This window comes from Macaca nemestrina, chromosome 18 (assembly GCF_043159975.1).
Source record: "Macaca nemestrina isolate mMacNem1 chromosome 18, mMacNem.hap1, whole genome shotgun sequence".
Lineage (NCBI taxonomy): Eukaryota > Metazoa > Chordata > Mammalia > Primates > Cercopithecidae > Macaca > Macaca nemestrina.
The window spans coordinates 12,780,073-12,795,002 of record NC_092142.1 but is presented as its reverse complement, the minus strand read 5'-3'; the positions used below and the strand labels follow the sequence as shown (position 1 = coordinate 12,795,002).

Genomic DNA, 14,930 nt, shown 5'->3' with positions numbered 1-14,930 from the left:
TCCGAGAGGTGGAGGTTGCAGTGAGCCGAGATCGTACCACCACACTCCAGCATGGGCAACAGAGTGAGACTCCATCCCAAAAAAAACAAAACAAAACAAAACAAAACAAAAACGAAGGGAAGGGGAGGGGAGGGGAGGGGAAGGGAGGGGAGGGGAAACCCAGAGGGACAGAAACTGGTGCCGATGACCACACCATGCCCAGAAACCCTAAGACCACAGTCAGACTGAACAGGTCCCTTTCCCCTTCTCACCCACTCCACTAGAAAAACAGCTTTCTAGCAAAAAATAAATACAATTCTCACTGTCAACCTGAATGTCCTACATCTGATGTGTGTTGTGTCTCCGGACTGGTTTCTCTCCTGATCAGGTTAATGTGGAGGAAGGACGCTGGCATGCGGTTTTGCAGCCATTGATGAAAAGTGGTATTTAGAGTTACGGCTGTCTTAACTATGAAATATCACCAGCCAATTAACATCACTTTTAATTTAAATCTGTACTACAACAATAATTGGTCATTAAAAGTTCCGGGTGAATACTATCAGGAGTGACTCGTAGTCACGCCAGGGACGCACTTCCCCGGCATGCGGGAATCCTCCAATGTAAAACAAATCCCACATGCATTTGCATGTGGTTCCGGCTCCCAGAGAAAAAAGTGCCCTGCCGCTTTATCTGTTCCCTTCCCCTTCCCAGGAGCTCAGAAACTCAACGCTGCGGTCCAAGACAGACAGTGCGGAATACCAAGAAGACATCCAATTACCGCAGGTAGAGAAAGTTCGCTCGCGGTGGGCCTACTGTGCTTCACTTCCCAGGGCTCAAGAAAAACAGGTAGAGGCGGGGAATTATGGATTTCGTCTCCACATCAAGGACTAAGGAGGGACAAAGAGAAAAAAGGAAAGGGGGAGGGAAAGGGTAAGGAGGGTGAGGAGACAAGAAGTGGGAGGAAGGAAAGAGAAGAGAGGAAACAGAACAGGAGAGAGGCAAGAAGAGGAGGAAGAGAAGGGGGAAATAACAGGGAAAAGGAACGATGAGGAGGAGGGAAACAGAATGAGAAGGAGAAGGAAAGAGGAAGAGGAAAGAGGGAAACAGAGAAAAGTTAAAGACCAGGGGAGAGATGGAGAGTGTGCAAAGCGGGGAGCAAAGAGAAGGAAGGAAAGGAGAACCGCCCACCCCCTCTGACCTGCTAGCTCCCTCCCTGACGTGCCAGACGAATGTCCTCATTGCCCCTGGCCCTCACAGACAGATGCGGGGAGACCAGGTGAGCTAGACAGCCCAAAACAAGGACAGACACGTGGACAGAGACAGCGTCCATGGAAGCTCACTTCTGGAATCAGGACCCTCTAGACACTGAACACAGGAAGCCCAGTGTGCCAAGACGTACACACAGCCTGGGCTACACGTAAGAAACACAAAGCATTTTCACTGCAGACTAGCCTGAGGGAAATGCAAGTTTCATAAATAGTAAGATACGGAGGGATTATGGAATAGAATGAAAACCGCCCCTGACTGTCTAACATGGAATGGCAGGCGCCCAAGAAGTACTGTGCCTGAGGTGGCTGGCATCCCGGCAGCGCCTGGGAGGCCCTTCCCCTTACTCGAGCGTATCTCACTGAGATCAATGCCTGGCATGCAGCAGGGGGTCCATAAATGTCTAGTTTTATTTTACTTCTAATTGGCACATAATAATTATACACAGTTGTGGGGTTGATATGTTTGTCCCCTCCAAATCATGTTGCAATGTGACTCCTGATGCTGGAGATGAGCCTAGTGGGAGGTGTCGGGGGCATGAAGCAGACGCCTCATGAATGGCTTGGTGCCCTGCCCATGGGAATGAGTGTCTTCTTGTTCTGTTAGTTCATGTGAGAGCTGGTGGTTGGGGTAGAGTAACACCTCCTCCTCTCTTGCTCCTTCTCTTGCCATGTGACACGCCTGCTACCCCTGCACCTTCCGTCATGACTAAAAGCCTCCAAGGCCTCCCCAGAAGCCGAGCCAATGCTTCTTGTACAGCCTGCAGAACTGGGAGCCAAAGATACCTCTTCTCTTCATCAATTACCCAGCGCCAGGTGTTCCTTCACAGCCATGCAAAATAAACTAACTCAGGGGCAGGATGTGGTGTTTTGCTACATGTATCCATTTTGTAATGATCACATCAAGGTAATGAGCAGATCCATCACCTCAAATACTTCTCCTTTCTTTGTGGTGGACACATTCAGAATCCTCTCTTCTAGCTATTTTGAAATATTGTTATCCATAGTCATTGTTAACCATAGTCACCCTGCTGTGCAAGAGATCACCAGAGCTTCTTCCTCCTGTCTAACTGTGACTCTGCAATGCCAGTGAGTGACTGGGCTGTGCCCCCAGCCAAGCCCCTGGGCTTTACTTGCTCTGTGCCAAGTGTACTTGAGGGGCAGTTTAAGAAAAGCTGAGAGGGACTCAGCGTTTAAGGAGGGCCCATGAGCAGTCTCTGGGGTCAGAAACTCAACAGAGCACAGCCTGCCCAGTTCTGGGTTCCTTACCTCCCACGGGCTGATGCAAAGGGGCTGCGGCTGTCTTTTTCAAACCAGAGGACAAGCCAGGCGGCCATCCTCAGAGCCTGTTTAACTCAGGCAGATGCATGTGTCCGAGAGTACGGCCCTGGCCACATTCAGAAGAGGGCCCCCATTCCACCAATGCTCCCAGGATGAGCTGCACAGGGAAGACGTCCTGTCATTTCCTCCTGACAAGATGATCTCCCCAGGGGAGATGGGGTTTAAGAGATGTCCCTTTCCAACACCCCTAAAAATGAATCTAACTACTTTGGGTGTAGGAGAGAGTGGGCATTCCCAGCCTGGGTTGGGGAGCACAGGGAGTGTGGTGTGGCACTTCAGGGCAGGTGCCATCTGTTCCCATGGAGACCCGCTGGGGAGCACAGTCCACCTACCTGTCAGCCCTGACCAAGTCCACTCACCAGGCCTCACTTCCTCCCCTGGATGCAGGAGGTAACATCCTAGGCCAGCCCCGATCATCAGGTGGGATGGAAGGTCTGACAGAGGCAGACGCTGGGCCTGGTATAGTGCAGGACCCCCAGACATCAATACCAACCCACCTGCGAGAAGACCTTCATGGGTGGATTAACTCATCTTAGAAAGTTTTTTAAGTTTATACTCCGTGTTCAGGCAGGAGATGAGGGCAAACGGACAACCTGTCCTTGCTGTGTAATTACAAGGCCTCATCCAAACACATTAGAGATGCTGTGTGTGAGTATGAAACTCAACGGTGCCAAAGGGAGCTGCTGAGTGCATCCTGATAGAGACTCCGAGGCAGCCCTGACTAGTGGGCAGCAAGGCCATCTCAGCCATTACTGGGGTCCTGCCCCCTCCCTGGCCTTCGGGACAGTGTGGTGCTTGTGCGGTGCCTACACCTTGCAGAAGGGAGCTCCAACCTGCAGACAGTGGTCCACTCACCGCCAGCTTGCGGCTCCTGGTTTTCTGCTCCCAGGGCACACAAGCAAGCTGGAATTTTTGCCCAGACTTGGAGCCTCGCCTCCCTGGGAGGTCTCTCTTATTCTGGGGCCTGTCATGGAGCCCTTATCCCCTACCTGTCTCCTCAAAGGAGTCTCTTTAAAAGACAAGAGGCCAGGTGCAGTGGCTCACGTCTGTAATTCCAGCACTTTGGGAGGCTGAGGCAGGTGGATCATTTGAGGTCAGGAGTTCAAGACCAGCCTGGCCAATAAGGTGAAACCCCACCTCTACTACAAATACAAAAATTAGCCGGGCATGGTGGCGGGCACATGTAATCCCAGTTACTCAGGAGGCTCGGGTGGGAGAATCGCTTGAACCCGGAGGTGGAGGTTGCAATAAGCCAAGAGAGTGCCACTCCGCTCCAGCCTGGGAGACAGAGAGAGACACTGCCTTTAAATACATACATACATACATATATACGAACGAACAAATAAACAAAACCATCCCAAGCTTTTGAAAAACAACAGCTAGGCAGGAAAATGTCTTTGCAGGACTTCTACTTTTACCAGAAATCTCCCTTCAGGTGAGGGAGCAGAAAAGACCAGCTGGCTACACCCAGGGAACCTGGAAGAGGAAAGCGACCGGGAGAATCACAGGTCAACATCTTAGCAAGTTCCTCTTCTTCAGGTTTTTGTTTCTGAAACAATGGAGGTGAAGATGGGATATAGAGGCCACACTGACAAGGTGCCAGTTAAGCCACGGTTAATATGACCCGGTGAAAACAGGATGATTTCCAAACACTACTCTTACATCTCTACTCGTACTTTTAGAGTTGAGGTCTTGCCGTCACCCAAGCTGGAGTGCAGCGGCGTGATCATAGCTCACTGCAGTCTCAATCTCCTGGGCTCAAGCACTTCTCTTACCTCAGTCTGCTGAAGAGCTGTGTTTACACATGCAGGCCACCACACCTGGCTCAAACACCCCCTTACTTTTTAACACAGTCAGCACTCCCTATCAGTGGGTTCTGCATCCACAGATTCAACAGACAACAGATTACAAATACTCAAAAAAGTGCATCTCTACTGAATACGTACAGACTTTTGATCTTGTCATATTCCCTAAGCAATACCATATAACAACTATGTACATGGTATTTGCATTGTACTAGATATTGTAAGTAATCTAGAGATGATCCAGTGTCTACAGGAGGACGCACTTAGGTTATATGCAAACACTATGCCGTTTTATATCAGGGACTTGAGCATCCTCAGATTTGGGTATCCATGAGGGGTCCTGGAACCAATCCCCCACAGATAGCAAGGGATGACTGTATGGTAATTTATATCCCGCCTCATTTAGAACAATGGACAGCACCATTTAGGAGCGGTAAGTGAGTAAGGCCACTCTCAGCAAGGCGGCTCTGAAAGCAATAGGCTGATGCAGGAAGTGTGGGGCAGGGCACCTGGCGTGAGGACCGTCCAGTGCCTGTGTATGCTCAGCGTGCTGCCTGCCTCCAAGACGACTCAAAGGGAGACAGGATGAACAAGCTGTCTCCTCTGCACAGCAGGGCACCACTGAACACTCGCACTGCTTCCGAGGTGCCATTGTCTCGAGGGCCCTGTCACTTCCCACAGAGCCGCCACTCCATGTTCACACCTCAGCTTCCTTCTCCTCGGCATCCTTCCTGCTGTCTCCACCACCTCACCTGGCTCCCTTGTCTGCACCTTCAGGCCTCCTCTGAGAGATCACTGCACCCTGGCTGCCATTCAGTAAGTCAGAACCCTTTTATCCACTCCCACATCCACCCTGTACGCCCCCCTGCCGCCGCCACCTGCCTTTTCCCCAGAACTTTCATTTCCAAGGACATGCTGCGGTAGTCTGCTGCAGTCAGGGGGTCCTACCACCACGTCAGCAAGAGTGACCTGGCTATGCCCTTCACTGTTGTTATCTCCCCCTTTGAGACATTCCCCACACTTGTAATGATTACTTCACATTCCCCTTCTCCATTAGAACTTAGCTAATGAGATGAACCTTGCCCAGGCCCAACGCTCCTTTCCCAACAAAAAACAAAGAATCAGTGACAACTGTGGCCACAGAACAGAAACAAAACAAAACCAAAGCTGCCAGTCTCCAAGACGAGCAAACGTGACAGCATGCTCCACCTCCCCAGCCCTTGCCTTATAAACACGCCGGGCAGCTCTCCAGAGGGGTCACTTCTGGGCACAGGAGGAGTCAGGAAAGGGAGAGAGAGCCAGGTAGCCCTGAGACACAGCAGAGTGTTGAGTGGCCAGAAAGCGGCCCCCGGTCCTCCACTTTGCTACTGAGGGTTTGATCTACTGCAAAACACTTGTTTTGATTTTCTCATATAAAAAGTAAATATAAACACTCAGACAGTACACCTGCCAAGAGGGTATGCCCACCTCTACCTATAGACTATTAACAAAACCCATGTCTTTAGCTTTCCAAGTAAAAAACTATAATCCTGAATGTACCTGTCAAAACACAAACACACACACACACACACACACACACACACAGACACGTGTGCACACACACAGGTGAGCTCTAAGTTTTCTTCAAAGCCTAATACGCAAAGACTTTATGCATATGAGGCTGAAAAGGTCTCCACCTTAACAGACTTCTCGCATTCCCAGGGACCCACCAATTCCACACTCTGGTCTTTGCAGCGCTCTCTCCCACGTGAGAGTATTACCAATATCAGCTGTCCATGGCAGCTGTGACAATGAGTGACGGGTCAGTGAGAGAGTGGCAGAATTCCTTGCAGGAAACATGTTATGGAAACAGGTTCATTTCACTGACACAAATTCGTGAAGCGCATGCCTTGGTGGCTGGGTGAGGAGCAACATGGAGCAGACAGAGGCACAAGGCAGGATCTTGTGCACGACCCAGAGGGAGTTGTTCAACCCAGAGTTCCAGCTGCTTCATCTATAAGATGAGGATCATGAAAACAGTGCCTACCCCATAGGTTGCTGAAAGAATTAAGCAGCAATGTGCATTAAACAGCCTGCAGCAGAGGCTGGGGGGCTGCCTACCCGACGGCCGGCTCTCCCACCCCTCCGCAAAGCCTCATGTAGCCACCCTTGAACTTGGGTTGCTTTCGTGGAGGTCCTGTCTCCCCACCAGGTGCCAGACACCTTAGGAAAATGCTATCTTGCTCTTTGCAGCCCTTTTAAAGCCCTTGGTGAAGTAGATGCTCCATACAGTTTTTTTGAACACAGGGACATGCCCAGAGACATTCGATTCAACAAGGGGAAAATCTTTCTACGTTTCCTTCCAAGTTTAATTGCTTATCACAAGTCAAGTGGTTATTAGATCACAAAGGTAATGTTCACACAGTAGCTATGGGCCAAGCATTTCATATGTCATCACACATGGTCACATGCGTGCTGTAAGGTGAGTGGTGTCCCGTCCCTCCTCCTTGTTCCTTTCTCTGCAGAGTGAGGCTACCTTTACCCCACACTAGTTTAGCAAGCCTGCATTCTTGCTAAGCTAGTGAGGCTGGTGAAGGTCAGCTCAATGTCAAGTTCGGCTCCCACTGGTTCTGCAGGTTTGGCACACGCTGGGCATAGAGCAGACCCTTGATCAACAGCTTTGGGATGAATAAAGGCTTTATACTGGAAGGGAAATTTTTAAAATTCGTCCTATTTGGAAAGATAAAAGCAGAGAGAGGACAGCAGTGACACATATGTCCAGCAGGAAGGAGAGAGCATTTTGCCTTTTGCTTTCTGTTTTCACCTACATCAGGCTTTCCTGGGAGCCCTAAGCATTCCAGGAACGGCCAGGGGTTCATGTGCTGTGATCCTCAGAATGCCAGGGTGGAAAGTTCTCGAGAGACAGCAAGAACAAGGGCAAGTGCTCCCTGGTCTGGCTTGACCTGCAACACAGGAGCCCACACTGGCTGGGATGAAACTCACAAATCAAACAGACAACGGCTGCCTCAGTCCACAGCCGGCTCTCCTGCCTACCTGGCATACAACACATGTGACAGGAAGGACCAGGTGTGAGCAAGAGAGAAATGCTTCAGCCTTAGAACGGGTCCTTGTCTCCCCTAAATTTGGAATGGTATCTGCGAAGGCGGAGGCTTCTTAGAGCCCACACCACTGCAGCTGCAGTTCCCATTTCTGTACTCGGCCCAACCATTTCATCTTTCTCTACTCAATGAATTCTTCCCTCTCTGCACAGCTACACAGGAAGCGAGCATAAAGACAGAGCTGTGGGTAAAAGAAAACTAGAGGGCCCAGGGGGTAAGCTATCTTAAGAGAACACTGAAGAAAAGGAAGAGCTGAGAAACGCAAAGCCTGAAGTCCAAAAGCATCACCATCCTCCAAACCACCTGAAGCTCATGCAGCCCGCCAAGACGCTGTGATCTATTATTAATAGAAAAATAACACACTTTCCCTGCATTACATATATAAATATGCTTAGCTGGATTAAACCTTTAAAAGTCCCCAGAGGCCAGGCACAGTGGCTTGCACCTATAATCCCAGCACTTTGGGAGGCCCAAGAGGGAAGAACACTTGAGGCCAGGAGTTACAGAACAGCCTGGGCAGCATAGTGAGATCCTGTCTCTTCAAAAATATGGGCATTGTGGTACATGCCTATACTTCCAGATACTCAGGAGGCTGAGGCAGGAGGACTGCTTGAGCCTGGAAGTTCAAGGCTAAAGTGACCCATGACTGTGCCACTGCACTCCAACCTGGGTGACAAAGCGAGACCCGTCTCCAACAAAGTAGTAATAATAACCGCTCAGGCTACGTGATTTTGTTCTGCAGGATGGGGGATGGGAAGAGTTTAAATACTGAACAAGTTTTCCTGGGATACCGTCATTCCCCAGGCCAAGACAACACCCTGTGGCCTCTAGGAAACAGAACTTATTCTAGAAGAAAAAAAAACGCGGCCGGGCACGGTGGCTCACGCCTGTAATCCCAGCGCTTTGGGAGGCCGAGGCGGGTGGATCACGAAGTCAGGAGATAGAGACCATCCTAGCAAACATGGTGAAACCCCGTCTCTACTAAAAATACAAAAAATTAGCCGGACATGGTGGTGGGCGCCTGTAGTCCCAGCTACTCGGGAGGCTGAGGCAGGAGAATCGCTTGAATCCAGGAGGCGGAGCTTGCAGTGAGCGGAGATAGCGCCCCTGCACTCCAGCCTGGGCGACAGAGTGAGACTTCCTCTCCCAAAAAAAAAAAAAAAAAAAAAAGCTTTGCTGAAACAAAGCAACTCTCTTTACAAAGGAGATCTAATTGGTTCTGTTGTGCAAATGAAATACTGTACAACAGCCAGCGTTTGTGGTAGCTAGACGCAAAGGCTGAAATTTATCCCACATGGAAGACCGATTCCAAACACACTGAAGGTACTTTTCAAAGGGAAAGACCTAAGATCCCAGGTAAGTACACTGATGTATGACTTCATACCAATCTGGTGGCTTTAACAGTTGAAGAAAACAAGTAGGTGAACTTTTTTAAGACCTAACATACCTTTAGAGACACTTGAGTGGGCTATTCAGACACTGAATCTCAAACCTGTTTGGAAGTCAGGGTATTTGGGGAATAAGACCAAACATCTGCAAAGGTATAAACGAGAAATTAACTAACAACAAATTTAACTCTATCATATGGAAGTGCCAGAAAAATCAAACCAAAATGTGTGTTGAGAGAGAGAGAGAAAGAGAAAAACCCAGCAGAACAAGGTACTGGGTTGAGTTTAATTTTGTTTTCCATTTTATTTGACACTCCTTAATCATTTTTTCTCTGGCTAGTGCCTGCCAGCAGCCACGCATCAGCAGAGCGTAATGTGTAAGAAGCACTCACGCATGAAAAACTTAAAATCAGGAACTCTTCAAATATTACTTTGTCCTGAAAAGTAATCAAATGCTGCCATTTCTTATTTTTAGTGGCAGAACACACCTCAGCTCCCTCTCAGGACATAGGAACACTAAACTTTTTCAATAATTTGCATTCAACCTTGACAATGCACAGCACTTCTTGCTAGAATCCTCTGTGCCAAATATAATTCCAGATTTTTCCACAATACAAGTAGTGGGGGCTCTGTGACTGCACACAGCAGGGGAATTACCTTAGTTTCTTTGGCATGTAGGAGGACATTTTATTTTCTTTGACACGAAGCTTTGCTCTTGTCGCCCAGGCTGGAGTGCAATGGCATGATCTCGGCTCACTGAAACCTCTGCCTCCCAGGTTCAAGAGATTCTCCTGCCTCAGTCTCTCGAGTGGCTAGGATTATAATGTGTGCCACCAAGTCCGGCTAATTTTGTATTTTTAGTAGAGATGGGGTTTCACCATGTTGGCCAGGCTGGTCTTGAACTCCTGACCTCAGGTGATCCACCCGCCTTGGCTTCCCAAAGTGCTGGGATTACAGGAGTGAGTCACCGTGCCTGGCCAGAGGATATTTTCAAGCAGCCACCCCAAGGCAGGTTCTGGGACCCTGACATTGCTCAAACGAGATGTCCTGAGATACTGGACAGCCAGACAAGTCACTGTGAACGAGCACCCGCTCTGACAACTTTCCAAAGCAAACCATCTCAGCATGGCTCTTGGATAGGGAAGGCTTTCTGGGTAATGTGTGCACCACAGTGGACCCAGAGAGGTCCTGTGGAAAAGTCCTGGCTTGGCTGCAGGCCTGCCCTTAGCACACCATCTCAGGGGTGCAGGTGGCTGTCCATGCAGGTGAGATCTTAGTTGAGCTGGGCCCCACCTTTTGGAATGAGGGTGACTCTCCCAGCTGCTTCTAGTTTTGTTTTTTTTGTTTTGTTTTGTTTTGTTTGAGAAGGGTCCTGCTCTGTCACCCAGGCCACAGTGGCAGTGGCATTATAATAGCTCAGTGCAATCTCAAAATCCTGGGCTCAGGCAATCCTCCTGCCTCAGCCTCCCCAATAGCTGGGACTATAGGTATGCACCACCATGCCCGGTTAATTTTTACATTTATTTCTTTCTTTCTTTCTTTCTTCCTTTCCTTCCTTTCCTTCCTTTCCTTCCTTTCCTTCCTTTCCTTCCTTTCCTTCCTTTCCTTCCTTTCCTTCCTTTCCTTCCTTTCCTTCCTTTCCTTCCTTTCCTTCCTTTCCTTCCTTTCCTTCCTTCCTTCCTTCCTTCTTCCTTTCCTTTCCTTTCCTTTCCTTTCTTTCTTTCCTTCTTTCCTTCTTTCCTTCTTTCCTTCTTTCCTTCTTTCCTTCTTTCTTTCTTTCTTTCTTTCTTTCTCTCCCTCCCTCTCCTCTCCTCTCCTCTCCTCTCCTCTCCTCTCCTCTCCTCTCCTCTCCTCTCCTCTCCTCTCCTCTCCTCTCCTCTCTCTCTCTCTCTCTCTCTCTCTCTCTCTCTCTCTCTCTCTCTCTCTCTCTTTCTTTCTTTCTTTCTTTCTTTATTTTTGAGACAGAGTCTCGCTTAGTCGCCCAGGCTGGAGTGCAATGGCGCGATCTCGGCTCACTGCAAGCTCCGCCTCCCGGGTTCACGCCATTCTCCTGCCTCAGCCTCCCGAGTAGCTGGGACTACAGGCGCCCGCCGCCTCGCCCGGCTAATTTTTTGCATTTTTAGTAGAGACGGGGTTTCACCGTGTTAGCCAGGATGGTCTCGATCTCCTGACCTCGTGATCCGCCCGCCTCGGCCTCCCAAAGTGCTGGGATTACAGGCGTGAGCCACCGCGCCCGGCCAATTTTTACATTTCTTTTGGCGAGACAGGGTCTCACTGTGTTGTGTAGGCTGAAATACAGGGGCTATTCACAGATGCGATCACAGCTCACTGCAAGCTCAAACTCCTGGGTTCAAGCAATTTTCCTACCTCAGCCTCTGGAGTTGCTGGGACTACAGGCACATGCCATCATGTGCAGCTGCTTTTAGGATTTTTAAAGAGCTTGATTCAGTAACATAGAATCTCTACAGACTGGGACCTTGTCAGAGACTGCTTTGGGGGCTAAAAACATGTCAGTAAATGAGATGCTTCCCTGTATCTTTGATTCTTCACCTATAAAATGGGGTAAGAGTTTCTTACCCCACAGAGTGGCTACAAGGGTTGAATGAGCTATTACACAACACACAAACCAGTGAGAGGTGGCTACTAGTTATTATACTGGTTTTTGTTAATCACAGTCTATCTGTTCCTTTATGTCGGTGTTACCCAAATATCAATCATTCACAGAGCATCATGCTAAACCTTGCACTGTTTTCACGATTGTTTGTTTAGTAGCTTTCTTTAAGCTGACTCATTTCCTTTCTACCTAAAATAATTTTAAAGGGGGACTGTACATCACCATGGTAAATGGAAAAATAGAATTCTGTGTCATAACTAGAAGGCAAATGTAAAAATGAATACAAAGAAAACAAATCTAATTAACCTCAAGACTGTCGCCCGCCAAAGGCATTGACCCCAGCCTTGCTGCTTTTCCTAAGAAGAAAGATCAGAGGCACATGAGAGGTAAGAAAGTGACACAGAGACATTCTCCTCCAAGGAGCTGGAAGCCATGAAGAGCTGAAAAGGGGAGGCCCTTCTCCCTGCATGATGTGCCCTTTCATGGCCAGTGTGGTCCTTCTAAATCCTGACTTGGCACAAAGACACCATCTTGCCGTCCCATACGCTGGGAGGGCTTGTTCCAAGGCAGCCGCCCTGCAGACCTCTGTGTATGGGATAAATGTTCCAGATCTGTGCTGTCCAGAACAGAAGCCACCAGCCATGTGTGGCTGCTCAGCATGTGAAATGTGGTGCAACTGACCAGTCAAATCTTTCGTTTTCTTTCTTTCTTTTTCTTTTTCTTTTAGACGGTCTCGCTCTGTCTCCCAGGCTGGAGTGCAGTGGCACGATCTCAGCTCACTGCAACCTCCGCCTCCCAGGTTCAAGTGATTGTCCTGCCTCAGCCTCCCAAGTAGCTGGGATTACAGGTACCCACCACCACACCTAGCTAATTTTTGTATTTTTAGTAGAGACGGGGTTTCACCATGTTGGCCAGGATGGTCTCGAACTCCTGACCTCGTGATCTGCCCTCCTTGACCTCCCAAAGTGCTGGCATTACAGGCGTGGCCATTTTAATTAATATAAATCTCATTTTAATTAATATAAATCTCAAGAGCCACACACGGCTAGGAGCTCTGGTACGGATAGTGTAGCTCCAGTACCGGGGGGCAGAGCTCTACTGAGAAAGCTCTATGTCTTGGCTCTCCAGTCAAATGTATGCTCACTTTGGGGTTATGTCCTTGTTTTCGTTCAAGGGAAATCTTCCAAAACTAGACAGTGGCTGTCACGGGAATGTAGTTGGCAATTGTCTCCTCTATCCTTTTTTATTGTTTAATCTCAAACCTTGTGTGGAAATTTCTTTTAGAGCTTCTTTTGAAGAATTAACATATTTTATGATCATTAGCAACAGAATTATCCAAATAACCACATTTCTCTCTCACACTGGCTGCCAGGAAGCCCACGGGAAGTTCATAAATCAATGAGCGCAACAGTGTAGAATCTCATGATACGTATATACACTTTCTGCTTTTTCCTTTTAAACTCTTAGTTTACATTTTCACTGATCCTGATGTGTTTTTTTTTACCTCTATCATTCTTTTTTAGATGTTTCTCTAGAAATTATCTCATATCTTTTTGAGGCAGAGTCTCATTCTTGTCACCCAGGTTGGAGTGCGGTGGCGCAATCTTGGCTCACTACAACCTCTGCCTCCTGGGTTCAAGTGATTCTCCTGTCTCAGCCTCCCAAGTAGCTGGGATTACAGATGCCCACCACCACGCTCGGCTAATTTTTGTATTTTTATTAGAGATGGGGTTTCACTAAGTTGGACAGGCTGGTCTCAAACTCCTGACCTCAGGTGATCTGCCCGCCTCAGCCTCCCAAACTGCTGGGATTACAGGCATGAGCCACCATGCACGGCCAGCATACTTTTTTAATTCTAAAATAAGTACTCTTCAACAGTACCAGTCTTTTAAATGAGTCACCTTTTATGCAATATCATTTATATAAAGTAAAAACATGGCAATAAAAGCTTCTAAAATGCTTCCAAACAGATGCTCTGATTTTGCTCTGCAGGCACCAATCAGAAGCATCATTTGCTAAAAAGAGAAAAATAATTGCATGGAAGAGACGCCACTTCACACACCCCAGCACCAGGGAAGGCTACAGAAGGCCAGAGGCGTGGAATGAAGTTGCTCCCAGTGATGCGGAGCGGCCAGGCCTGGCACTGGCTGGAAGCAGGGCTGCGCCCATGAGAGCTTCACACAGCGAAGGATGGGGAGAGAGTGGCTTCACTGCCACGGTGGCCATTGCGGAAACCATCTCCCAGGCAACGGCATATTTGCTGAGGTCCCTCTCATTTCATAGCTGACTTTCAGGAGCTAAAAATTGCCAAGTTGCTTCATGGGGTGAGAGGAGGGAAAAGTCAAAACTGAAAGGTCAAGGAAACCTCTCAAGTGATAACATGTTTTAATTTTGTTCTAAAATAAAGCCATCTGCTGCACTGTTTTCATCCTCCAGGCTGCACCTTCCAGCTCTCGGATGACCACAAAGCAGAACTTGAAGGGTCAAATAAGGCAGTTGGGTTTGGGGGGGATAAAAGGAGAAAGAGAGAGAAGAGGATTTTTGAAAATCTATAATATCTAATTCTCTCTTTGAACCGGAGCTGAGAACAACATAAACACTCAAGATTCTCCTACGACTGTTGCCCAGCTGAACGTGTCAACTAAAACAACCTTCTCATGCCAAAGTCTAGCTCATCTGTCCCTAAGAGTTCCAGTAAGATGTGCATACTATGCTTAGACCCGAGACCAAGCCCAGCGGTCATCTGGGAAGGGAGAAATGAATAGAGCGTTTACTGCACGCCAGGTATTTCTAATCTCCAAACAGTTTTACAAGATAGATTACTGTCTCCATTTTACAGCTGAAGAAACTAAGACTCATCTAAGGTCATAGTGTTAAACCAGGGATTCTGCTTTCAAGTTCAGTGTCCTTTCTTCAACAACCCACTCTTTGGGGAAAAAATACCTTAATAGCCAAGAAAATTTCTTCAATAAGTCAATTACTCACTAAGAAAAATGGCTACAAAATCCAAGGCTTTGCAGAGAGCTCATGGGGGATAAAACAAAACCTAAAGACAATTATTTTAGCACAAGCAGACAGGAGAAGCAGGAAGCAGCTGGGGCTCAGTACCGAGAACAAAGCAGTCCCAGAACAAGGGTGCACAAAAGCCTGGAAATCAGAGTTCATGGTAAGAGAGAGGAAGAGAAGGAAGACAGACATGCAGATGAGATGTGGGCAGGGCTAAAAGAAGCTTCAGAAAATCAGAGAGGAGATGGAGAACCGGAGTCCCCTTGATTGGGTAAAATCACCTCCTCAACAGACACACATCTCGCTGCCCCAGACACTCAATGCCCACCTGGGTTCGGCTATCGCTAACCCCAAGAAAGCAGAGGTGACGTTCACAGGTCCTGCTTGTCAAGCGTCGGTTGCCCCTTCTTTTGGAAAGAATTCTCTGGCTCTCA

At 48.2% G+C, this 14,930-nt stretch overlaps 1 protein-coding gene across 5 annotated transcripts in view; it reads right to left on the bottom strand.

Moving 5' to 3' along the window:
• Positions 1-14,930, bottom strand: part of LOC105467916 (sorting nexin 29) — a 590,024-nt gene that overhangs the window by 157,595 nt on the left and 417,499 nt on the right. The gene's annotated exons all lie outside the window — the stretch shown is intronic.